This window comes from Neophocaena asiaeorientalis, unplaced genomic scaffold (genome assembly GCF_003031525.2).
Source record: "Neophocaena asiaeorientalis asiaeorientalis breed wild unplaced genomic scaffold, Neophocaena_asiaeorientalis_V1.1 scaffold201, whole genome shotgun sequence".
In the NCBI taxonomy this organism is placed as follows: Eukaryota; Metazoa; Chordata; class Mammalia; order Artiodactyla; family Phocoenidae; genus Neophocaena; species Neophocaena asiaeorientalis.
In genome coordinates this window covers 304,018-328,864 of record NW_020171805.1, presented here as the reverse complement: position 1 = coordinate 328,864, position 24,847 = coordinate 304,018, and the positions used below count along the sequence as shown (strand labels likewise).

Genomic DNA, 24,847 nt, shown 5'->3' with positions numbered 1-24,847 from the left:
TAAGTTTGCCATTCTAGTAGGTATGAAGTAGTATTTCATTTTAGTTTACTTTGTATTTCCCTATTGATTAATGATATCGAAGTATTTTTTTCAAATTTTTGCCCATTTTCTCATATGATTTTTTTATATTATTACTGAGTTATGAGACTTTATTTGTTGTGGATACAGATTCTTCATCAAATATGTGTCTTGCAAATGTTTTCTCTTAGTCTCTGACTTGCTTTTCATTTTCTTAATGGTGTCTTCTAAAGAGTGGAAATTTAAAAATTTGATGGCATTCAAAAAATTTTTTAAATTAATGTAGCGTTACTGCTCTGTGTATCCTAGATAAACATTTACTCAACCCAGTGGTTCTTGGCTGGGGACATTTCTGCCTCTCAGGAGACAATTGGCCATCTCTGGAGATATTTTGGGTTGTCACAACTCAGGGGATGCTTACTGTCATCTAGAGGGTAGAAGCCAGGGATGCTGCTAAACATCACACAATGCACAAAACAGCCCTTCTCAACCCACCCCAAAATGTTAATAGTGCTGAGCTTAAGAAAACTTTGCCTAAACTGAGGTCAAAACTTGTTTCTTTGAAGATTTATAGTTTTAGACTTTACATTTAGGTGTATATCAAGTTGATTTTAGTGTATATTATGAGGCATGGATCAAGAACAAAGGTTCATTCTTTGTTTCCTCAACAAAAAAGCTGTTGAGATTCTGACATTTGCAAAGAATTGCAATCTTAACATTATTGAGTCTTCCTACCCATGAACATGATACACCTCTCCATTTATTTAGGCCTTATTTAATTTTTCCCTTTAGTGTTATGCAGTGTTTAGTGTAAACTTCTTATATGTAATCTTTAGATGTATCCCATGTATTTCTCTACATGTGTATCTCTATTTCTGCCCTGCAAACTAGTTCATCTGTACCATTTTTCTAGGTTCCACATATATGCATTAATATACAATGTTTGTTTTTCTCTTTCTGACTTACTTCACTCTGTATGACAGTCTCCAGATTCATCTACCTCTCTACAAATGACCCAGTTTTGTTCCTTTTTATGGCTGAGTAATATTCCATTGTATATATGTACCATATCTTCTTTATCCATTCATCTGTTGATGGGCATTTAGATTGCGTCCATGACCTGGCTATTGTAAATAGTGCTGCAGTGAGCATTGGGGGGAGCATGGGGTCTTAACCATTGTGCCACCAGGGAAGTTCCCCATGTATTTCACTTTTTGATGCTGTGGTAAATGATAGTTTTTAAATTTCATTTTTTTATTGCTAGTATATGAAAATACAATTGATTTTTGTGTTATCAACTTTGAGTCCCATGACTTTGCTGTAATTTTTATTTCTAGTAGCTTTTCTCATGTTTCTTTCTTTTTCTTTCTTAATTTTAGCAAATAACTTATGCAAATTGTCTGTGAATAAAGGCAGGGATTTTTGCTTGCTTGTTTGTTTTACATTTTGTATCTTTTTCTTTTTTTGCCTTATAATACTACCCGGGAACTCTAATATAAAATTGAATAGAAGTGGTAAGAGGAGATATTATTTACCCTGTTCTTGATTGTCCGGGAAATGATTTAGTTTTTACTATTAACTGTGGTGTTATTTGTAGGTTTTTATAGATGTCCTTGAGAAAGTTGTGTTTGATTTTTAGTTTGCTGAGAATTTTTTATCACAAATGAATGATCCCATGATTTTTCTTTTTCAACCTGTTTGTATGATGAATTGTATTTGATTTTCAATTGTTGACCCCATCTTAGCATTTCTAGCTCCAGAGGCCAAGCTCTTAACCACTACCCCCCATTGCCTTGCCTCCAATCTTGGCATTTCTGAGAGAAACTCCCTTTGGTCAGGATACATTTTGCCCTACGTTTATGAGGGATATTGGTCAGTGGTTTTCTTTTCTTGCAATATCTTTGTATGATTTCAATTCAGGATAAAGCTGGCCTCAAAAAATGAGTTGGGAAGTGTTTTTATGCTGTGGTAGACTGAATAATCGCTGCGCAAGATGTTCATACCCTAATCCCTGAAATCTGTGAATGGATGCCTTATATGGCCAAGACTTTGCAGATGTGATTAAGTTAAGGGTCTCTAGTTGAGGAGATTATCCTAGATTACCTGGGTGGGGCCTAAATGCCATCACAACATCTTTATAAGGGAGAGGCAGACAGAGATTGCAAGTAGAAGACATCATGGGGCAGAAGCAAAGACACAAAGAGAAGTTACACTGTTGTCTTTGAAGAAGGAGGAAAGGTTCATGATCCAAGGAATGCAGCTCTAGATGCTAGAAAAGACAAGGAAGAGGACTCTTTCCTAGAACCTCCTCTAGGGCATCATCTTGGCAACACCTTGGTTTTGCCCCAGTGAAACTGATTTCATACTTCTGGACTCCAGTGCTGTGTAAGAGAGTAAATTTGTATGGCTTTAAACCACCAAGGTTGTGGTAATATGTTACAGTAGCCATAAGAAACTAATGCATATTATCACTTATTTTTACCTTTTCTGGTCTATTTTATTTATTTATTTTAGATCCAATTTTTCACTTGGAATTTTTTGGGGGGAGGTTTGAAGAACTTTAATATTTCTTGTATCAATAGCATATATGCAGGTAATAAACTCTCTAAGCTTTTATTTTTATGAAAAAGTCTTTATAGTTTCATTTATTTGGAAGACATTTTTTCCTGAGTATAGAATTCTAGGTTGACAGATTTTTTTCCTTTCAGTGTATTAAAAGATGTTTCTACAGTGTCTTCTGGATTGCACAGTTGCCAAGAAGAAGAATGCTATAATTCTTATGTTTGCTTTTACCTGCATAGTGTTTCATTTGTTTCTGGTTGCTCTCAAGATTTTCTCATTATCTTTGGTTTTCAGCAGTTTGACTATAATCTACGTAGGTGTGATGCATGTATGCATGTAAGTATGTATGTATGTGTCATTTATTCTGCTTAGAATTTTGTGAGCTACTTGCATCTGTGATTTGTCCTTTTTCATTAATTTTTGAAAAGTTTCAGCCTTTATCTCTTTAAACATTTCTTCTGCCTTGTTCTCTCTTCTCATTCAGGGACCCCAGTTATATGCATGGGGTCCTTTTTGTTTTGTCCCACAGCTCTTGAATGCTTTGTTCTGTTTTTCTTCCATTCTTTTTTTCCTGCTTGTTTAATTTTGTATAATTTTATTGATCTTTCTTCAGATTCACTGTTTGTTCTGTTACCTGTCCAGTCTTCCAGTATGCCCACCAAGAAAATTCATATCTAATATTATTTTTAAACATTAATAGCATTACCATTTGGCTCTTTTTTGTAGTTTCCTCCTTCCTGCTGAAACCCCCCAGCTGTTCATTTATGTTTCCCTTCTTTTGCATGAGATCCTTTAACATATCATATTTATTTAAAAGTCCCTACTTGATCATTTCCAACGTTTGAATCTTCTCTGAGCCTGGTTCAGCCTAGTGGGGTTTTTTTTTTTTTTTGATTGAATGGTGGATATTCCATATGTATAGAAGAATATCGATCAAGACCATCTATACTTCTGTCAGTGTAGGGTGTAGTGAGTCTGGTTGAGAGTGGGTTTTGTTCTTCTCATACTCTTATTGAGCCACAGGCTTCAATTCCTTCCAGTGCTGCCTGCTGTTATCACGTAATTAGTGTAGGGTCTAGGGTGCAGGGGGCAGGGGTTCTCAGTGTTCCTCCTCCACCGTAAGCTTTCAACAGCATGTTTGCATTACAGAGGGCCTATGTCTCCATGTTCGTTTCTGCCCGCAGGGGCAGACAACTTTTGCATCTACTCCTACCCCAGAAACAGGAGATATTAGTCTGGGTCCTGAGGGTGAGAGGGTTTGGTCCTCCTCTCACAGCAGTTTAAGGTTTTGTTTTGAGTGAGGGGAGCTAAAGAAAGGTGCTGTTTTTGCCTGTCCATCAGCAGCAGCTGAGCACCTTCTGCTAGCCTCTGCCTCTGTGTGTGTGGGCTTTCCTATGGCCAAGTTCTGCAACTGATCCAAGGAGAACAGTTTCCAGAGTGTGAAATCTCCTTTTATATGATGGATTCTAGTTGATACACTATTGTTACCGAACACAAGTTCGTGTGCCTGACACACAGTGAGGCCAAGCACAGTGAGTCCAAACAAATCGAAACGTCAGAGTTTGGAGCAGAGAAAGGTTTATTACAGTGCCAGGCAAAGAGAACAGGTGGCTCATGCTTTAAAAAATGCCGAACTCCCCGGTGGTTTTGGGGGAGAAGTTTTTACAGGCAAAGTTTGGAGTGAGGGCTGGAGAGTATGTGACTTTCTTCTGATTGGTTGGTGGTAAGGTAACAGGGTGGTGCTCCAGGAATCTTGTGTTCAGCCTGAAGTTACCATCCTCCACCTGGGTGGAGGCCTTAGTTCCTGCAAAAGAACTCAGATACTGTTATGTACATCCCTTGAGGAGAAACCATGATCCTGCATTAATTGCTGCACTATAGTTTCCTGATTTTCCTCCTTTGTTTCTGCATTCCCTGATTAGCAACTGTTTGAATCTGCTCTTTAGAACTCTGGGAAGGTCTAGGAGGCTGAAGCCTTTATCCTCCAAGTAGGAAACGGGAAAGGCTTTTGTGTCCCGGAGGGACCCACAGGGTCCTGCTCAGTTTCACTACCACACACAGGGCTTTCAGGGATTTCTTAAAATTTTAACTGCTTCTACAGCATCCCTTTCTCTCATACTCCACCAAAGTAGAAAAGTTTGTGTCTCTCCTTTTGGGACATATCACTCTTTGGAATTCGGTTCACTCAGCTGCTTTGTGATACTAACCTCTGATAGGTTCAAGGAAAGTTATGATGGATATGAAACTGTGCAACTCAGATTGGGACTTGAACCCATGTTCTTTTAATTGAAATCACACACCTGGTCTCAGGACTAATGAAGCTCAGTTTCTTTTTTATTTATTTATTTATTTATTTATTTATTTATTTTGGTTGTGTTGGGTCTTCGTTTCTGTGCGTGGGTTTTCTCTAGTTGCAGCGAGCGGGGGCCACTCTTCATCGTGGTGTGCGGGCCTGTGGCCTCTCTTGTTGCGGAGCACAGGCTCCAGACGCGCAGGCTCAGTAGTTGTGGCTCACGGGCCTGGTTGCTCTGCGGCATGTGGGATCTTTCCAAACCAGGGCTTGAACCCGTGTCCCCTGCATTGGCAGGCGGATTCTCAACCACTGCGCCACCAGGGAAGCCCAAGCTCAGTTTCTTGATGTCTCATCACAGAAAGAATTCAGTGAGAGACAAAAAGAGACAGGTAAGAAGTGGATTTATTTAGAGAGAAACACACTCCGCAGACAGAGTGTGGGCCATCTCAGAAGGGGAGAGGCCTCAAAATATTGGGTGGTTAGCGTTTATGGGCTGGGTAATTTCATAGGCTAATGAGTGGGAGGAGTATTCCAACTATTTTGGGGAAGGGGTGGGGATTTCCAGGAATTGGGCCCCACCCACTTTTTGATCTTTGATGGTCGGCCTCAGAACTGTCATCGTGCTGGTGCCTGTGTCATTTAGTTTATGCTGATGTATTACAATGACTGTATAATGAGGCTCAAGATCCACTCGAAGTCAAATCTTCCACCGTCTTGGACCTAGTTGGTTCTAACCAGTTTTTGTCATGTCCTATGGCTATGCCATTCTTTTAAAGGCTGTGCCCTGCCTCCTTCCTATCTCAGGTAGATTATTATTCAGCTTTTTTTTTCTTCTCAATTAAGATAAGAGCAACATTCTCCAGTGGGTTTCTGCATGTTTTCTTCAAGAAAGCTGTTAAAAGTATTTAGTCTCTTATTCTTCTATTAATGAAAATTCTCACCCCTTGAGCTCTCCATTAACATCCCTTTCTCTATTGACTTTTTAGTTTCAATTGTTAGATTTTTCACTTCCAGAAATTTATTCCATCCTCTCCACATCAGCGTTTTGCTTTTAGAGGCTCATTCCTTGCTCATATCTCAAATTTCTCTTTCATTTCTTTAAACATTATTGGTTTTTTTCATATTGTTATTTTATATTGTTTCCCATAAATCTAATATCTCATGTCTCTGCTACTCTGGTGCTCCTTCCTATCTCTGCTGCCTTTCACTCATGGGACCTTGTTTCCTGGTTTGTTCTGTAATTGTTGACACTAAGTCGCTCATTTTACTTGGAATTTTATCTCTGGAAAATCTTTGAGGTCAGAATTGAGGCTGCTTTACTTAAGAAAGCATTTGAATTTGCTTTTGCTAGTTATCTGAGGATGCTGGCAAATTGATATGACTGTATTACCTCCCTTAAACTCTGGGGACTACAGATGGATCATGAATTCAAATGTATGTGAAAATTTCCTTATAGTTATATACTTCTAGGGAAATTTTGAAATAAAAAGTTATTCTCGCTTTTCCTTTCTGTGAATCAAGAGTGAAGACTTTTGTGAGGGGTGGTCTCAGCTTTACGTAAGAATCTCCTATTTGATGTCCCACCATGGGTGAGCCCCATGCTTCACTTCCCTGCATCTCCTGCAGCCTTCAAAGCAGAAGCTCAGGGACTCCAAGGCTTAGTAGAAACCCTTGGGCGAAAAGTATGCTTTGATGCTTGCTTACCTTCCAAGGTTTCTTTGGTCTCACTTTGTTTTTGGCATCTACAGATTTCTTCTTTTTAGACCAGCTCAACAATGCATTGAAAATGATTTTTGAAAAAGTTTATTTTAGCATTCTGGTTGTTTCATTTGGGGGATTTTTCAGAATATTTAGTCTATTATTCTGTTGAAAATGGAAGTTTTTCACTCCTTGATCTTTCTACTTTACATGCTACTTCTTTCCATTAGAAAGAAAAATGAAAGTCTATTTTTTGTTTACTGGAATGGATAATATGAATTTGAAAGTCTTTGTGAATGTGAAATAGTATATCCGCTATTCTATATTTAGAATTTGACATTAGTCCTTCTGAAAGACTACTCTTTCTTTTCTCATTCTTGGAATACTTTTTTCTCCCCCTAGCAGAAGGTAGGGATTTTAGTGAAGAAGTATTTTGAAATTTTTAAATTAAGAATCCAACCAAAGACTAGGTTTGCTCCAGTGCCTCCTGCTTATTTTGTTTGACATCCTGAATATCAGCAGAAGAGTGGTTTTTGTTTGGTTTTGTTTTGCTCTTTGCCTTTAAGATGACTGGTGCACCTAGAGGAAACTTCTCTTTCTCATTTCACTCCCCTTTACTAACATCAACACCAGAAACCTCCAAAAGACAGGTTATTTAATCCCTCCCAGCTGTTCTGCTCTATGAAACTAACTTGAGGTACCTCCAGCTGTGGGAGGGATTCCTCGTTCCCTTGCAGCTGGTGGATAGTCTCTTGGTCCCCATAATGGAGTTTCTAAATTGCAATTTGCGGGGCAGGTATATTTAATGTAATTGGGGGAGGGAATGATTCTCAGCACAGCTGATCAATGTTCCGCATGCTCTCAAGAAGCCAGGGTAGAGTGATGCAGTAGAAGCTGGGGATGGATCCTAGCTGTTCTTTCAATAACTAATGTTCATAGACCTACTGGGATCCTTCATTCCACTCCATTAGAGGTGAGTGATGAGTGATTGTGACAGCAGAGACTCCCTTCCACCCCAAAACAAAACATACACAGTCATATTGCAAGTCTGAGTGATTGTGACAGCAGGGACTCCCTTCCACCCCAAAACAAAACATACACAGTCATATTGCAAGTCTGACTTACAGAATGCTAAGATTGTGTTATAATACCCTTTCTTTTTCTTGAAAGTAGGGACTGAATTTAGTGGAGGAACACTGATGCGAATGATATGGCATTATCCAATTTGTGGTGGTTTGCTACTCCCATTCTCCAAACAAAGTTAGAAAAAAAAGTAGTTTGGCCAGACAGGCTTTTGTAAACATGAGCCTCTTGAGGCCATAGCTGGGATATCACTCCACTGATTCCAGTTGCAGGAGAGATTCAGGAACACAGACTTAACGGGCTTAGTCACTGGGCATATTAACTGCCTGAAATGTGATAATTGAAATGTATGTCCATAGCCACCCTGATAATGATCTCTTGATGGAGTTCTGCCCTCAAGCTGGTATGTGCGGTGCTGCCTTTACCAGGCAACAGATGAATGCGTTAAGAGCTTGCATGCCGTAACTCAGAGGCAACTGGTGGTGCCCCAGTGTTGTCTGTGCACCTTCCCTGTAGCTGATTTTCTGTGGCTCATTGAGTATTGAGTCCAGGTGGCAGCTGTGGGTTTTGACATCCCAGAATTTTATAGGGCAAGGGCATCCTCAAAATGTAATGGTGCACATTGGGTTGGAAGTGGCTATTCATGAAACTGACAGGGTAAAACCCTAATTAGAAAAAGCAGCAGGCTCCCTGTACCCCAGGAGGATTCGACAGAGCTGTCACTGTCTCCCCTTAGGCAGGATCATCGGGCTGGAACACTGAGCAAAAAACATTTTGTTCAATGTTCAACATAAATAACTCCCATCATTAGCAATGTGACAAGTGAAAGGAGGACCTGCATGTCAAGAAACAAGGATTTATGCATTGTGGTTGTGATGGGTGATTCTGAAAACTTAGCTGCTGGGGAAGTAGCTTTCACCTTCTGAAAGATGCTACTGGAAACTCATAGAGTCAAATGGGTATGCCCCTCTGGTCTTCAGCAGACTGAAGCTTAATTCGAGGTTTTGGAAACACTTTAGGCTGGGAAAGGGATGGGGTGGGACTTGAATTTGAATCACGATTCATCCCAGTATTTTGTAGGGGTTTTTCATTTCTTTAAAGCTCTGTTTCTTGGTCTTTAAAATGGAGGGCTGTAAGCAAGTCTCCCCTTTGTTTAGGCATATAATGTAGCCCTGTGTGTTTATTAAGATTCTGAATTCTTTGGGGAAAAAAAAAATCCTACACACCATATTGCACTCTGAATACACTTGTGCAAACAGCCTTTACTCTTACAATTGAAAAGATATATTGCCAGATCGTATGGTAGTTTCTTAAGCTGTTATGGAAAGCAAGAATCCTTATCTTAAGTTCTTTTCAGTCAATAACAATTTGTAATTCAGTAGGAAGGAGGAGTAGAAACTGTACTCCTTTGAAGGAAGCTGTGATGTGATTTGGTGGGCAACTTACATAGTTTAATTAAGCACCCTGATTAAATCAATATGTATCCAACAGTTCAGCCTGGCAATCAGCTTAATCTCATTAAATGTTGTTCAGGCCCCAATAATTGGTTAATAATACATTATCATTTATGAATTATTGGCTTCAAATTATTATAATTGTGCCTGCTTTTTTCACTGCACCTGCTGCCACATGTTAATTATGAAATGCTCAAGCACTTTTCTTGGAATAACTTTAGAGATAAAGCTGATGGGGTTTTTAATGAAGTAAGATTATCTTTAGTTCAGAGCTAGCCTTTCTCAACCCTGTATTGTTTAATAAAAGGGAGCAGACATTTGCCTTTTAAGAGCCAGTGCTTTAAGAATTGAAAGACTGAGTTGGAAGGCATCATGTCCGAGTTGGATGGTGAGCCCTACTAAATGAGGCGGGTGATGTCAACCTCATAAGCCAGTGGATTCTACTTATTGAGCAAGACCTTTCCTCACCCAGTAGGGGGTGGATTTCACCTGGAAGAGATGGGTGCCCCCATTGTCAGTCATCTGGGGGAAAAAATAGGACCTCAGAGAGGAAAGCAGAATTGACAGTGTGAAAGATGATCCTTAGAGCCTGGGAGAGGAACAACTCTTTGGAACTTCTAACACCACGGAAATGTGTTAGTCAATCATCAATTGACATTGGGGACAACCTTCTTTTTCAGCTGAGATCATACCGAAAAAGTTATTCCCCAAAAAGACACCTGTTATATGCCACTGACTGGAACAGGCACTGGATATATAGACATTATTCCTGTTCTCCTGGAGTTTACTGATTCTGTCTTTGAAGTATGGATATGCCCAAGGGTGTTGGAGGATTCTAGAGGAAGGAGCAGACATTTCCTGGCTAGAGATAGGAAGCATGGGAGCTCTTCAGGGAAATGCCCTTTAGAGGGACCTTGGACTGAAAAAGAGGAGTTATCCCACTTAAACCAGGTTAGTTCCTTGCATACTATTTCTCTCTCCTTCTAGCTCCATTTTTTTTTTTTTTCTTTTTTTGGCTGGTTAGCAAAATCTTGCTTCAGAGCCCCAGCCTGCTCTCAGCTATGCCAGAGGAATCAAGACAGGAGTTGAGAATGAGTTCACACTTGAAGTCAAGCATAAAAGGAGAGGACATGGTCAACTTGGTCATGTTTGATGCTCAAGGGGAAAGTAAAATTTTGGTGGGTGAGACCCAATTTGGCAAAGTCCCATGGCCCCTTCCTACATTGGGAGTCTCTTTCCATAGCCTTGGAGGACTGGGGCTTGATTTTATTGAAGACATCCTGGAAGGCATCACTATTGCCACCTCTGGTTCTTAGCTCTGTAGGACCCTTTCACTGCAGGATGAACACATCTGGCCCTCCTGAGATGTTCCTTCCCCAGTGAGATGCCTCTTTGATCTCCAAAACCTGGCCCAGAGTCCAGCAGAGTAAGAAATAAGATCTGATTTCAGGTTCCATTTTTTCCTTTTTATGAATGCCATTAAAAGCCTCACATTTTCAAGTGCTGCATGTTTTCAAGTGCACATTTTCCAGGAAAGAAGATTTTGATAGAGTGGGAAAGCATAGATTCATCGTCAGCCCTGGGCTGGCATCCTGGATTTTCTGCATGAATTTTGGAAAGTGACCTAAATTCTCTGAGCTTTAGTTTCCTTATCTGTAGAATGGGGATGATATTATCGCCCTCATAAGGGTGGTGAGGATTAGTGCAGTAAGGTATATTTTCCTAACAATGTCTAAGAGAGGGTGCTTGTTAAGTGGTCACATACATATTCTCTCACTCTGCCAGCCCTGATACTCTAAACTGAAGTGTCATCACCCATCTTACTTGGTGCCATTTTAACACTCAGGTTAACATACAGCCTTTTTTTTTTTTTTTTTTGGGGCGCGGGCCTCTCACTGTTGTGGCCTCTCCCGTTGCGGAGCACAGGCTCAGCGGCCATGGCTCACGGGCCCAGCCGCTCCGCGGCATGTGGGATCCTCCCGGACCGGGGCACGATCCCGCGTCCCCCGCATGGCAGGTGGACTCTCAACCACTGCACCACCAGGGAAGCCCAACACACAGCCTTTTGAATTGAGGGGAAGGGAGTGAGACTCAGGTGATCAGACAAGCCACCCAAATGTAATATCAAGAGCTGCAGCCCAAGCACAGGTTTTGGAGCCATTCTGATCTGCGCTCAACTTTGAACTTTCCCTCACGGTAGTTAGGTAGACTGTTGTATAACCAGTGACTGTTGGGCAACCTCTGAATTGAACCAACCTCAGTTTCTTCATCTGTACAATGACACCAGTAATATTTTTTCATATAACTGTGATAAAGTTGAAAAGAGTTAGTGCGCACAATGCCCAGCATTAGGTAGGTGCTCAGTAAAAAGCAGTGCTGCATCCTCCCTTACTCATTTTGTATGGGCATTACTATAGCTAGTGTTTACTTCAAAGTGGCATTGGTCAAAGAGGAGAATATAACCTTTCCCATTTGCAATCTCAGTGAATACCACTAGGCAGGATGTAGCAAGCATTACAAAACATCCTGTCTCAAACAGCCTAAAGCTCTTGGGGTGGAGGCTGGGGAAACTTGTCTATTTTTGATACACCAAATTAAGGAAAACTTTTGGCAGGGACTGAAGCACTATCTATGTTACTCATGTTTTCTGAATGAACCCAAATGTGTCCAATTTTAGCACAGACCATGGATGTCCTTCTCTCCCTTACTCCTTTCTTTATACCCAGCTGTCTACCATGGGTAGACCCATGGAGAGTGCCTGAAATCGTACTATTATGTTAGCATAAGAGTTTAGACAAAATTACGGGGAAAAAGTGTCCAGAGAATACTGAATTGTGTGGAAGAAATCTCTTACTAGATTCAGCTGCTGTTCCTGCATTGAAATAAATCCCAGTTCATGTTGAAGTGAAGTGCTCCTCCAGAGACCCCAGATAATTCCCTAGAACTTTTTTATTTTTTGAGTCTTGCTTGATTCATTTTGGTTAGATTCTCCTTTCCCTCCCACTCAGTTTTTACTAAATAACTACACCTCTCTGTTCTGCAGGTGCATAGGCACAAGGATTAAAACGACTGCCCTGGTTCTCACACAGGTCTGACACTTTGGAATTTGAGCATCTGTCAGAGGTGACCCCAATTCAGAGGATTTGAAAATTGGGAATCAGTGGGTCCCTTACTTTCTGCAGGCCAATATGCTCTTCCTATCTGACTAGATGGGGATTTTATCTGTGAAGTTGGGAGCCTGATCCTGGAAAGTAGGTAGCAGATCAGAGGATGTAGAGATGACAATGTTACATTGTCCATCTTGTTCTGCTTCTTGTCTTCCTTTACTCCACTGATAGCGCAGCTCTACCTTGTGAAGCTTGATTTGTCCCAGTCACTGTGCCCTCACTGATCTCAGTTGGGTACTAGGTCCTGATCTCTGGCTTTATCTTCTTCCCTGCTAGGATGATGTAGTCCCAAGAGAAGCAGTTCTCTCCTGTAGGATGATGGCAGAAGCTTATACTGGAACTTTCAGGGCTATGAGCTGTCCTATGGACAAACAGAAAATGTCAGCCTCCATGCCTGCCAGTCTGGCATCCTTCACTGTTGCCATGTTCATTCACAGTATTTATAAACATGCAATTTGGTACTTCCTGCATCTTATCTGTTTTCTGCTTCTCCTTCCCCTTAATTATTTCTTTCCAAGGAGATATGCATCAATTCAAGCTCTCAGTAGTTAAAGAAGTGTCCCTAAAACGTGTTAAATCAACCTAGTTTCTAGTTCATTTGTTTCCATAGCAACCAATCTGATGTCACAAACAGAAGATGATGACCTGAGGGAGGAATTAGGTGGCAAGATTGCAGATAGGCTTTTTTTTTTTTATCTTCTGGTTTTTATTGTTTGTAAGAGACCCATTTTTTTAAACATCTTTATTAGATTATAATTGCTTTACAACGTTCTGTTTGTTTCTGCTGTATAACAAAGTGAATCAGCTATACGTATACATATATCCCCATATCTCCTCCCTCTTGCATCTCCCTCCCACCCTCCCTATCCTACCCCTCTAGGTGTTCACAAAGCACGGAGCTGATCTCCCTGTGCTATGCTGCTGCTTCCCACTAGCTATCTATTTTACAGTTGGTAATGTATATGTATCAATGCCACTCTCTCACTTTGTCCCAGCTTACCCTTCCCCCTCCCCGTATCCTCAAGTCCATTCTCTACGTCTGTGTCTTTATTCCTGTCCTGCCCCTAGGTTCTTCAGAACCTTTTTTTTTTTTTTTTTTTAGATTCCATATATATGTGTTAGCATACCGTATTTGTTTTTCTCTTTTTGACTTACTTCACTCTGTATGACAGACTCTAGGTCCATCCACCTCACTACAAATAACTCAACTTCATTTCTTTTTATGGCTGAGTAATATTCCATTGTATATATGTGCCACATCTTTATCCATTCATGCAGATAGGCTTTTGGAAAAAAAGAAAAGGAAAACAAGATCCCCTTCACAGTTTTCCTTGGTAATAAAGAACAAGGGAGAGATAAATCAAAAAGCAGTAAAAGATAAGAACCGTTTCCAAACAGTGTCAGAGAAAGGGGTGGAAATTAGCAACACTTGCGAGCAGTGTTTCCTTTCAGGCATTATGAATGATGAATCTGCACAACTCCCTTGGGATGATGAACTACATGCAAAATAAGGAAATTGAAACTTTGAGAGATTAGGCAACTTGCCAGAGGTTGTGAAACACAGGGACAAGCTTTGAGAGGAGGGTTGAGTTTGTATTCATAATGAAATAGAGCAGGGATAGGCACACTTTTTCTGTGAAGAGTCAAACAGTAAATATTTTAGGCTTTGTGAGCCATGTGGTCTTTGTTTTAACTTCTCAATTCTGACTTTGTGATGCAGAAGTAGGCTTAGCCAATACATAAACAAATGGGCATGGTTGTGTTCCAATAAAACTTTATTTATAAAAATAGGTCGTGGGCTGGATTTGGCCCAAGAAATTCTTGAAATAGAGGATTATAGAATATAAGTGCCACATTTAAATGGAAAGGGCCTTGATGGTAGTACTGACACCAGACTTCCTCCTGAGACTTATTGGTTCATGCATTATGTTATGAGTGGAAAGAATAGATGGGTATTGAATAGATAGGTCCCAGCTCCTCCATTTATTCCACAAACTTTTGTTGTGGATCTACCTAATGAAATACACTGTGCTAGTATTGGGAATACAGCAGCGCACAAATCTCTGTCATTGGAAGACTTTATGTTCTAATTAGTTGTGCTAGCTTGGGCAAGCCACTTCAACAGCATTAGCCCTGGTTTTTCTCATTTGGAAATCTAATATTTTAAAATCATGAGCCATATTATATGTACAATATAATCTATAATATGTATATGTAGAATATAAAAATTAAAACAAACATCTATTTGCCCATGACCCATGTTAAAAAAAAAATAGAATGCTATCAGTACCTAAGAAGTTTTCTGTGTGTCTTTCCCAAGTCTCATTATGCTTCTCTTTCACAAAGAATTTTGTGCTAATTATTTCCTTGATTTTCTTCATAGTTTTGCTGCATATGTATGTTTCATTTAAAATTTTATAGCCTAACTTTTTGCCTCTTTGATTTTTAAAATTATTAGAACCATACTGTTGTACTCTCCTTTGACATGCATTTTTAAATTAGGAGTGTTTTTTTTTGCGGGGGGCGGGGGGTGAGTGGATTTGTCCACACAGATGTGTGTAGCTATTGATAAAATCTGGGGCCCAAAGAGCAGTAGAGCCATACTTGTAGTCAAATAATGTTAGATTTATGAATTGCTATATAGCCCGGGAGAATGGAGAATCATTGGGCGTTTCAAAAGGGGATTTGTGGGAGGCTATTTGTAGGTTTTGGTAGCTAGAGTTGGTCATAGATTATCTTGGTAGGGATTGGTCAGAATTTGTAAACCTTGTTGCTAGAAGAGTCAGTGATTGTATCTTTAGAACAGAACACATGAGTTCATGTAGTGACACGGTTAGATCAGTTTGTGGTTTTATCTTTTAATGTATAGATCTGGATAAATGGGTATTAAAAGAGTTTGAGCTTATGTGAGCTGGGTGCATGCTGCCAGTCATGGTTTCCAAATTATCAGTTTTCCCCTTATAACCGTGATGCCAGAAAAGGCATTAAAAAAACTTCATCACTGTAGTTTATTTTTATTGCAATATAACATTCCATGGTATGAATACAGCCACATTTACTTATCTGTTCTACTCTTGATACACTTGGATTGTTCCTGGGCATTTTCTGTTACAAGCAAGGCTGCTATGAACATTCTTGATGTGTATAAAAGTTCCCCCAGGCTGGGTATATACCTGGAAGAGAAGTCATTGTATGCATCCCTACATAGATATTTAACTTTAGTAGGAAATGGAAAATTGTTTTCTGAAGTGGTTACACAATTCTCTTCCTTACCAATTACCAGTTACCAGTTGTAGGTAAGAGTTACTGTTGCTACACATCCTGGCTAATACTTGGAGTTGTCAAACTTTCTGATTTTTGCCAATCTGATGAGTATGTGATGATATCTCATTGTAGTTTTAACTGGTATTTCTTTGATTATAAACAAGATGAAACATGTTTTCAAATGTTCCTTACGCCCTTTGGATTTCCTCTTTTGTGGATTTTCCTCCTCTTGTTCATTTTTTTCCTCCATTTTGCTATTGGTTTGTCTTTCTCCCACATTCTATATGGAATAGTACTTTAAATAAATCTTGATATCTAATAGGGAAGTCCTGCACTTAGTTTTTCTTCTTCAAGAATATTTTAACTATCCTGGGCCTTTTTCATGTCTAAATAAATTTTAGTATCAGATTGTCTAATTGCAAAACAAAAATATAAAAGCACTTACTGGGATTTTTGTTGGGATTTTATCAGATTGCATACATATCAGGGAAAAATGATATAAAAATGATAGGAAATGCTCCTATCCAAGAAGGCTCCAAGAGCATGTGTATTTCTCCATTTAGGTAAGGTTCTTCAGTAATTTTCATAAAATTTTATGTTTTTTGTATAAAGAGCTTATTTATATATCATAATTTTATTCTTGATTATATACTTGTGGGCTATTGTAAATGATATATTCTTTAAAAATTCCTTTTAAAAATGATTGCTACTGGTAAAGAGAGATGAGATTGACTTTTATATATCATTTTTGTATTTAGAAAATGGAATACTTTTAAAATTTTAATAATTTTTCTGCACATTATCTAGGGTTTTCTTTATGGATAATCCTATCATTTGTAAATGATAGGATTTTTCCCCTTCATTTCTAAGTGTTGTACCTTTTATTTATTTTCTCTTGCTTTTAATACATTGGCTTGAACTTTCAGAACAATGATAGTATAAATGGAGATAGTGAATATCTTTGTATTGTTCTTGATCTTAAAAGAAATGCTTTCAGCATTTTACCATTATGTATGACATTAACTGAAGGGTGTGTGTGTGTGTGTATGTGTGCGCGCGTGTGCTCATGTTTGAATGTATTTCATTTATGAGGTTAAGAAAGTGCCTTTTTATCCCCCATTTGCTAAAAGATTTTTAATATGAATGGATGTTGAATTGTATTAGAAGTTTCTTTCCACCTCTATTATGATTATCAGATAATTTTTCCCTTTTAATCTGGTATTGAGATAAATTACATTAATTGATAAACCTATTTGTCATAATATATTACCTTTTTATGCATTACTTGTTTAACTTTGCTCTTATTTTATTTAGGATTTGCATGTATGTCCATGGTGCTACAGACTTGTAATTTTCCTCTTTTGCTGTCTTTGTTTTTGGTATGAAGGCTGTGCTTATTCCTTAAAATGAGATGAGGACATATTCCGTTTTGTTTGTTTGGTTTTTTATTTGTTGTTCTTTCCCCTAGTCTCTGGAAGAGTTTGTATAACATTAGAATGAACTCTTTCTTAAATGTTTGGGAGAATTTTCCTCTACATTTCTCTGGGTCTGGTGCTTTCTTGCAAGAAGTTTTTAACCTATTGATTCAATTCCTTTATTGATTCAGTAGTGTTTTTGGTTTCCCTATTACTTTTTGAGATGAGTTTGGTAACCTTTTAATCTTTTTTTTTAATTCTTGTAATGTGTCTGTTTAATCTAAGTTTTAAAAATTGCTGGCATAACTGTGATTATATGTCCAGTTATTAATCTGTAAAATTTTCAGCTTGTGTAGTTGTCTTTATTTTCATTGTTAAAATTTTTTTTACCTCATTCCTTTCTGATATAAGCATTTAAAGCAACCCACTTCTCTTTAAATACCACTTTAGCTCTATACCACTGGCATTTCTATGTCATATTTTCATTTTCTCTTAGTACTAAAATTTTTCTAGAGTCTATTATGATTCATTTTTGACTCATCAATTGTTTAGTAGTTTAAAATATTTTTCAAACATATGGAGTTTTTCTAGTTATCTATTTGATATTGATATTAAATTAACATTATTATGAACAGATAATGCCATCTGCTTGTTATTCATCATTTGTTCATTGTTGGGGCTATATTTTATGACCTGGTGTATAGTTAAGTTTTGTAAATATCTATACAAAAGGAATGTGTTTTCTTCAACTAGTAGGTGTGTAATTCTTTATATATGCTTTAGATTGAACATGGTTTTTTTGTTTTGTTCGAATCTCCTATATCTTTAATAACTCCTGTTTTGACTGCTTGACCTGTCAATATTTGAGAGAATTGTGTTAAGATTTCCAGTTATAGTGATACAGTTGTTAATTTTTCCTTGTTTAGTTAAAAAAAATTTTGCTTTACCTATTTTGAGGCTATGTTGTTAGTTGCATATAAATTTAGAATTATATTGCATTTTCCTAATTAATTGAAACATTGCACATTATGTAGTGATCTTTTTTATCTCAAGTCCCTTAAAGAGAATTTTGTTTGATATTAATATATATACCTTAAATTTTCAGGTTCATATTTGTCTGATACCTATTTTGATTAGTGTATGTATTGGGAATCTATCTTTTTTTAAGTCAGTTGCTTCTGTTGGTTTTCATCTATAGTATCTCATTTCTAGTATGCTTTATAAATATTGACTGTAAGATGGCCTTTTACTTAGAACTGCATCTGGGGGAGCACTTTGTAATTTGGGTTGAGTTTCCTCCTGAGAGAATTTCTTCTGCTAGTCACCCAGCAGCACTCTCAACATGGATCCACTTTAAGTTAAATCCTGGGCTTAATGGCTTTCAAACTAGATAGGTAGTATAAATTTGAACACCAGCTGTACATGGACACTTTCCCAGAGTAACATCAGAATCAAATCATATATTTTTCTTGCTGTCTTCTTTGCAAAAGGACTTTGTTTCTGGTTCAATTTTTTTTAAATTAATTAATTACTTAAGCTGCATCAGGTCTTTAGTTGTGGCATGCAGGATTTTTCGTTGCAGCGTGCAGGCTTCTCTCTAGTTGTGGTGTGCAGGCTTAGTTGCTCCGTGGCATGTGGAATCTTAGTTCCCCAACCAGGGCTAGAACTCACATCCCCTGCATTAGAAGGCGGAGTCTCAACCATTGGACCATGAGAGAAGTCCTGTTTCTGGTTCAGTTTTATACTATGTGTATAGCCCTTTAGAGTACCACATTTTTATAGTGGTCTCCTATTAAATTCCCTGTGTTGGCCAGACCTTAGGCTTCTTCTTTCCCCTGGGTTCTGTGCAGTTTTCAAAGCAGAAACTCAAGTTCTTTAGGGATTGGCAGGAAACGTTGAAAGATGGCTTTACTTATTCTCAGGGTTTTCTGGTTTTACTTTGCTTTGGAGCATAGCACATATCTTTTCTTCGGCCAACATGGTGATGATTTGTATTTTTAGCCACCATTTTGTTTTCTTTCGAATCCACTATTTCAGTTGCTTCTGTGGGGAAGGTGAATGAAAATATGTATCCTGTTTATCATGTTGCCAGAAATAGAGGTATATTTAACAAATATTTGTTGTGTATTATTCTCAGGTGGCTGTGGGGCTCGAGAAAGTAATATGTACCAAATAGCTTTAGAAACAACAAAGTATTTGGGTTTTCCATAGTTAGGTAACACTGAATAACATTAGTAACTGATGTAAAACATACAAAGTAGACTTCATGCTTGGAAAAAGAAATCAGATCAACTCACTTCATTGTAAGGCAGTTGTATGAACCTTGGTATTGACTACAGTTATGTTAAAGAACCATATGATAAAGCTCCACCCACTGTCAAGAAAGAGAATCATTTGATTGGCAGATGATGCTAAAGGTAATCTGACTAGAGGCAAGGGCATCAGAAGTTAAAGAACTGTGAGTGCAAAATCCTGCTTGGATCTTTGTGCTAAATGTGTTTGATCTCTGGGTTTAATAGTGATACTCCTTATCCAGGCATGGACTTAATCTCTAAAAGGCTAATGCCTCTGACTCCACCTTGCTGAGCAGTCTCTATGTTCAGCACTGTCAGTGTGACCTCTGAAATTATTTCTTTTACTTGACTAGGATCATGGACCATAGGTGCTCAGTTTTGCACAGTATTTTGCAAACTTAATGAACTTACTACTGACCTCTCTTCATGGTGTTTCTCCATTTCTCTGCCCAATCTGACATGTCTTGCTTTTTGGAAAGGATGTATCACCATCATGGATGGTGATATGCACAGAGAAGAGCCTCTGATAATTTCTATGGTGGGATGTTTCATATGTTTAAAAAAACAGAATCATAGCATGTCTCATTCTGTTTAGTGTCAGGCACTCTGCTAGGTATCAAGTTTACAATGATGATTAAAACATAGTCCCTATCCTTAAGAAATGAATGAGTTTTCTTAAGAGGAACACACAAATAGTACATTTAAGTGTTACAGGTACTATGATAGAAGCTGATACAAATTTGAGGTGAGGTATAAAGGAGGGAGTTGAAAATTATATCTGGGAGGGAAGGGAGGAAGTCAGATGATATTTGAAGGAGCTAATGATGCTAGTGCTAAGGCATGGATGCAGTGTGGGTGTTCCTCAGGATGCTAAAGTGGACAAAGGGCTGTCTCTAAGATGAGAGATCATTGTAGTAAAGGTCCACTTGTGTGAGGCTGCTGTGAACATCTCATAGCTTGCGTTCATTCATTAATTCATTCATCATTTATTCAACCAATTTGTATCGGGCACCTGCTAGGTGTCAGGGACTATATCAGGTGTTAAGTATATAGATGTGGTCTCTGACCTTTTGGAGCTTTCAGACTAAGGGGAGACAGTCAATAAACCAGGAAACAAATAAGAGAACAGTCACATAATGCGATAATAGCCATAAGGAAAATAAGTAGGTTGCAGGGATAAAAAATAAGGTGGGGTGGTTGTGGTAGTATATAATTTAGATAAGGATGGCCTCTTTGAAGAGACAACATTTAAGCCAATGCCCTAACAAGAATTTTCCATTTGAGAACACGGGATGAGGTGGGATGGAGTTTGGGGAAAGGGTTAGAGAGTTACAGGCAGAGAAAACAGCCTGTGAGAAGCCATGTAGCAGGAATGAGCTTAGTGTGTTCCAGGAATGAACAGGAAGCCAGGGTGACTGCAATAAAGGGGGGAAGAGGGAGAGTAGCAGTAAATGACATTGGACAAGTAGGCAGGTGACAGATCTTGGGGGACACAGTAGACCAGGATAAGAAGTATTAGTGTGGAGCCTTTGAAGGGTTTTGAATAAAAAAAGTTATTGACAACTAGGATTTTAGAAATGCCATATTGCCACTTGTGGACAGGATAGGTTGGAGGGTTAGCTCACCAGAGAGAGAGGTAGGGAGATCACTCGGTGATTTTTGTGAGAGTGTGAATAGAAGCTAATGAGTATAAATGGGAACAGAGAAGAAGAAATGTTTGGGTAGGGAAAGAGGAGAGATTGCAAGTGACATTCATGGGTAGATTATGGGGGTGCTATTTTTTAAACCTCTAAATTCAGCAAGAGTAGCATGTATTTGGGGGAAGGCAAATGAATTACTATTAGGTGTTAAACCTGTTAGGTATAACCTTTGAGGTCCTGAGAGTGTGTGGGAAGAGGATAGCATTTAGTGGACTTGCAGATCTGTTTGGAGCTTGTGACAGCAGCCAGGGCTTCTATGAGAGATGGACACAGGTTGTTGCCAGCCTGGCATTGCTTTGTTGCTGAGTTGGCCAGTCCCACAGTCCAATCTTTGTCGAACAGCCATCTCCCAACCTCCTAGCAAGATGAGCACAGATGAGTTAATGTCCTTTTTCTTAGTACCTCCTGGTTCATTTCACCAGGCAAAACACTGGATTATAGTGGAAATGTAGGATGATATTTTTCTAATAGATTATATAGATCTCACAGAGTTACAAGGTGTGTGTTGGGGGAAGGGAGGAGATGTTACTGTTTCATCTGGTTTAGTTGCTCTCCTGCATCCAATCCAGATGGGAAGCACCCGATGTAGATGTATGTCTTTGAAAGGATGGTGCCTCACATGAATACTTTCTTTCTTCAATTATCACTTCTTAATTTCTTCCATTTTTCTCCTGAATGTTTTACACTCAAGCCCCCAAAGGTAGTATCCCACTTTCTCCTTGAGAAAAGGCCTTCCTACCTGAGCAAGAAGTTTTGCTCCCTGAACTCCTGTATCTTCTAGGCTTAATCACATAGGGTTCGGGTAGGTGCTAGAGAGTTTTTCTGAAATCCAAATGAGAAAAGTGCGGTCTCACGGTTGAAAGCAGCTTGATGCTCCAATTTTCATTCATTCTCTCCACCAGCAAGTGCTATAGTTGATTTCCTCACTATTACATAGGAAGCTAGCACACTTTGTCAAGGTGAGCAGTTTTTCTTTTTTTCTTTTTTTTGTGATACGCGGGCCTCTCACTGTTGTGGCCTCTCCTGTTGCGGAGCACAGGCTCCGGACGCGCAGGCTCAGCAGCCATGGCTCACGGGCCCAGCCGCTCCACGGCATGTGGGATCTTCCCAGACCAGGGCATGGACCCATGTCCCCTGCATTGGCAGGCGGACTCTCAACCAGAGAAGCCCAGCAGTTTTTCTTTTTTTTTTCTGGTCAGGGCAACACAGTTCAATCTTATATGAACAGTGGAAACCCCTTCTATTGAGAAGATAGTTTCCTGTCTCCTTGTGAAGCAAGAAACACAGAATTATTGGGTTATACCATCTATGAGTGTCTCTAGCTTAGACATCTAGGGCTAGTGAAAAAAAGTTCTGTGAAATTTATTTTTAGTTATGTATTTTCTTCCAAATAGAAGGGAGAGGGATATAGAGAATGGTTTTTGGTTTGCTCTGCAACATAAATAAAGTTATCAAATGTTGCAGTGAAGCCAAGTTAAAGTTGAAGATGCAAGAGAAGAAAAGATTTGTTTCCTTGGCTAGGGAAGTTTGGCCAGTGGGAAAGAAGAAAATGGGTGTCGTCTTTTGAGAAACTTGATTGTTAAAGGAAAGAGACCATTAAGGCAATAATGGTATACATGGGTGGTATACACTGACTTTTTGTGTTTGATGTTTCTTTTTTTTTGCTTGTTTCATTTAAAGGAGGAAGTGTTTGAGAAACTTCTGAAACACTTCTGGGTGGAGAAGAACCCAGTTTTGAGATAAACAAGATTTAAAGCACAGCCTAAACTCGGAATGAAATATTCCAGAGAAGCTAGAAATGGATTAGGTTAGATTAATCATGAACGATTGGAAAGGAACCTCTGCCTTTACACTGAAGGGAAGAAGGTGGGTTTTAGGAGCAAATGAAGATAAGTTTATGGATATGGGAAGTAAGAAGTTGAAGGAGGTCACTCCTCATAGCCCTGATAGTCTGTGTGGAGTAATATGAGGTCATCCACTGATGGCTTGTAAGATGGGAGAATAATTTGAGGAGATTGGTCAAAGTAGAAATGGTCATTCAAGGGGATAGGAGAAAAAACTGACTAATGATAGAGAGATGGATGACAGAGAGGGGCTTAAAGACCAGTGATATGGGAGATCATGGGTTTCTGGGGCTTCAGTCTATGTGGATGGGTACTTCTCCCCAGCAGTACTCAGCAGGTCTCCTGGAGTTGAGAAAGTCAGTGGATGGACTGACCTAACATTGAGGGTGGTAGGACAAGGAAGTGGAAAGACTGGGGGATAAATGGAGACTTAGGTCATAAACTTTTTGTTTCATGGAGCTAGAACCCACTGAGTTCTTATCTAACAAATTTGTGACATTCCAAACACTAAATTTGTCCTTAATATGTGATAGCTAGATGTGTTGTACTTTACTCGGGAAGCTGAAGTTTACAACACCTCTGACTCATTCTCTGATGATAAATTTTACTCTTCGGATGCAGAAATTCTGGAATGAATGCAAATGTCACTGGAAATTAGTTTGGCTTTGCTTATTTATTCTGAGAAGTGATGGAATCCCCATAAGAGAAGATAATCTTAGGCATATGCACTCAGTAGAAATGTTTGTATACTTAATGTTTGCTTATGTTTTCCTAGACTCGTCAACTGCTTTTGCTATACCAGTACCTTTATTGAACATATGGCATTTTGAGGTGAGTCATAGAAAATTCAGCTGAGTCTGTTAATTGCCAAAGAGACAGATATAAAATTCAGAAAGGAGCCAGAATAATGTATCTACAAACGAACCTCAGGCAGGTGTGACTTGCCTAATTACTTGCTGATGGAAAAAGCACACCTATTCTCATTTATGTACACTCTGGTCATATGATAGGAGTCTTGGCAACTGTCAGATGCGGTGTGCTTCAGATGGGGTGTGTTGTGATTGGCTCCCTGAGAATTCAGGCAATCCCAAAGAAAGAAGGATCTGGTTAGAATCCTGGCTTCATCCTTACATGTACTTTATATCTATGTGAACTTGAACACGTGTTTACTTTTAACCTCATGATTTTCTCTTTCTTAAAATTGAGGCTCATAATACACGATGTTTTATTATTCTGTAGACCAAGTATTTGAAGCACTGAGCTGAGCTCCTGGCTTGTGGATATTTGTACTCCTCATTTCCTCCCTCCAACCCTTACCCGTAGAACTTCTAGCCCTAAATATGGGAGACCAAGTTAATGCTTATTGTGGTTCTTCTCCAGAACAAGAACTAAAACAATGGTATCAAAATATCACAATTTAATAATCATATGTATATAGAGAGTAATAAAACAAGTGTGGTAAGATATTAAGAATTAGGGGAATCTAAGTGAAGAGTACCCAGGAATCTTTTGAACTATTTTTGCAACGTTCTTCAAAATATAATTTTTTTTAAATCATAATTTAAAAGGAAAACACATCCAAGCATGTGAAAGAAATAAAGAAGAAATAGTTGGCCTGTTTGACTGTCTGGGAATCAGCTTGTGAGAGATGTATGGATGTAAGAACAGAACTGGATTTACAAGTGGAGATCTATAGAGATGGGCGATGCACCCTGTGTTTGTGTGCAGTAAAGGCAAGTGTAGAGGCTGGTATATAAATAGGATGTGAGGCTTGTAGGGGTGTTTCTCTCACTGACAGCACAAGTAAAAGGACCTGCTTTCTAGCTTAGAGAAGCAGAAAGGAAAATTCTGTCTCTTAGAGCTTAGTGGGGAAGAAAGTAGTCTCCTGAGACACACTGAAGCCCCAGACTCCTGCTGCAAGTGTACAATACCAGCTAGGTATGAAGGAAGTACATAAATTAATTTAAAGACAGGTCCTGGTGAAACTCATTTTCTACCCAGAAGAAAGCAATGCAGAAGCACTCTGGGTTTTTTTTTTTTTGAATTCTTTTTTTT

The 24,847-nt window shown here is 38.9% G+C and overlaps 1 protein-coding gene across 1 annotated transcript in view; it reads left to right on the top strand.

Moving 5' to 3' along the window:
- Positions 1-24,847, top strand: part of AGBL1 (AGBL carboxypeptidase 1) — a gene marked incomplete at its 3' end in the record, with an annotated part of 388,115 nt that overhangs the window by 152,202 nt on the left and 211,066 nt on the right. The gene's annotated exons all lie outside the window — the stretch shown is intronic.